Source organism: Triticum aestivum, chromosome 2A (assembly GCF_018294505.1).
Source record: "Triticum aestivum cultivar Chinese Spring chromosome 2A, IWGSC CS RefSeq v2.1, whole genome shotgun sequence".
In the NCBI taxonomy this organism is placed as follows: Eukaryota; Viridiplantae; Streptophyta; class Magnoliopsida; order Poales; family Poaceae; genus Triticum; species Triticum aestivum.
The window spans coordinates 483,364,241-483,366,851 of NC_057797.1; positions in this window are offsets into that span (position 1 = coordinate 483,364,241).

Below are 2,611 nucleotides of genomic sequence, written 5' to 3' on the forward strand. Positions count from 1 at the left end.
GGAGAGAGAGAGGGAGGGAGAGGGAGGGAGAGGGGTAGAGTGTTGGATGGGTGATGTAGTTGCTTCTCGAAGATGGTGAGAGAGGCCTACTAGACAAACTGAGGGTGGAACTGCAATGCTATCAATAAGAGTGGGGATGTGTTTCTGTGTGTGCCTGTGCGTGATAGATCTATCGGGACGCATCCATGGATGATTAAGGGGAACCATGTGTTTGGTAAGCAAACCTAACTAGATCGGTAGATCAATTGTTGTTTGTCGGAGGAAGGGAGAGACACAACTAATGAGGTAGATCGATTGACCTGTGGGTAAAAACGAGTTATAAGGACCTAGCTAGCTATATGTATAGCAAGAGATCGGTCGGTGTACGTCCATTTGTTAGAGGCAAATAAGGCCCAGCGAGACGGATAGACAGAGAGAATGGAGCTAGGGGGTGGTGCGAGAGGCCCAACTACAAGCTAGATAGGGGGAGGAGTGTGCGGTTGTGAGATCAATGAAAAGAGGGGCGAGAGTTTACACATGTGTCTGACCGTATGAGAGACACGAGGCAAGGACACATAAAGGAGGAGAATGAAGGTGTGTGTGTATGTTGTAGGCAGGCATCGCTGTAGAGGTTTATCAATCGCTGTGTGTCGGAAAGGAGTTGTGGAGACTCTAGGAGAACGACCTAAAAAAATTAATGTGCCCGGTGTATAGAATGCCGAGGGAGGGGTAGGGTGAGGAGGGCGTGTGCATGCACGAGAGAAAGTTAGTGGTTGCTACAAAGGTTAGAGGATTGTGTGGGTGTAAGAGACTAACAAAGATCATAATTTGATATGAAAGCGGATTCATATATTTGAATAGGAGATCATAGTGTTTTAAACATTGCATGCATGAATATAGTGGTGATACACGTGCTGTGCACATGTTATACCATAATGTGATAATGCATGGCGTTTGCAACTCACAGCTAAATGCCGAACAATCTAAACCATACTATACATCAAACAATCTCACATTTTATTTGAATTTGTGATAATGTGTGGCATTTGCAGCTTACAACTAAATATCGAACAATCTAAAGAATACTATATATCGAACATTCTCACATTTTATTTGAATTTGTGGTAATGTGTGGTGTTTGCAACTCACATCTAAATACTTGTAGGCGTAGGGGGAAGGGCACCATACATAATGTGATAAACACATTTTACATATGAGACATGGTTTAAATTATGAAGATCTAGCTAGAGCTAGAAATGTAATTGATTTGAAATCAAAATAAAGTGGATTCAAAAAATCTAGTTCGAGTTCATATAGTACACATAGTTCATATGTAACTCGAGACTAATCATGTGCTGTGCTGTGAAGATAATACACAAATGATGGTTTAACTTGACAATAATGATGATCGTAGATCTTATTAAAACAGAGAAACGAATTCAAATGCTTTGACTTCACAACAATCATTACTGTAGATCTTATTCAAATAGAGAAACGAATTCAAATTTAGTTCATATTGAAGCGGTAGTATATACGTTTTGAATGCACTAAAACGTTCATTTGAGTAGTAGGTTGCATGCATTATACACATAGCGAAATATTTTAATTGAGCATAATATGAATTCAAAGTTTTGAATGACATTTGTAGTGCGCAGTGATTTGGTACAGTACACTTTCGGCTTGTCAGGAAATTTCAACCCGCGCCTTGTTAGCCCGAAATATTTAAGATATATCTTTGTCTCATTGTGCTCCGACAACTCCCTCCATCTCAACCCGCGCCTTGCTATTCCGAAATTACGACGCGCGCAAAACTCCCACCTCTTGTGAAATCCCGACACACAAAATGCCCGTGGTACCCCTGAACCGAAAGAACCGCCTCAAATCGGTGGGGGTAGTTTTGTAACTTAACCCACATTTCGGACAAGCGCTTCTCTAAGCCATGGTTCCCAACTGCCATCCCATCCTCCCACCCATTCGTACACTGAGGCCACGAAAACCCGCGACGAACCCCCACACCCTACTCCGTCCGCCAGCCGGCCAGAGCCTTGTCCCCGACGATGTCGTCCACAGCAACACCTCGACGTCCCTCATCGATCGTACCGGACGAGGATCCGTCGTCGATCTCATCGTCCCGCCGGTTTAGCCACCCCATCCTCCACCTCCAAGGAGCTGCCCTAATGTTCCCCTCGTCTTTCGCGCCACCTCCATTCCCACACTGCTGTCTTCACCTGCACCACCAGAAGAGCATCATCATCACCGTTTCCTCGGATGAAGCTGTGGCCTAATCGGTGCCACCAAACAGGTTGTACACTAATCGCCGCATTTTCTTCTTGATTCGATCTCACAGTGCTGCCGGCGCTCTGTCCCGAGCCAACACGGCGTGGCTCCATCCACGGCGGCGTCGCCGACCACTTTCTCCACGACATCGGTCCCTCGACGGCGACGTCCACATCAGTAGGAGCTGCTGCTGCTTTAGCTCTCGCTCGCGCTGCTGCTTTGCTCTTGCTCTCGGTCCCCTACCTGGTCTACTCTTGCTATTGCTCTTGCTCGCGTTGTTGCTCTCGCTCTTGCTCTTGCTTGCGATGCTGCTCCAATTTAGCTACACTTCAGTCGACTGAATCGACTTTTGGGT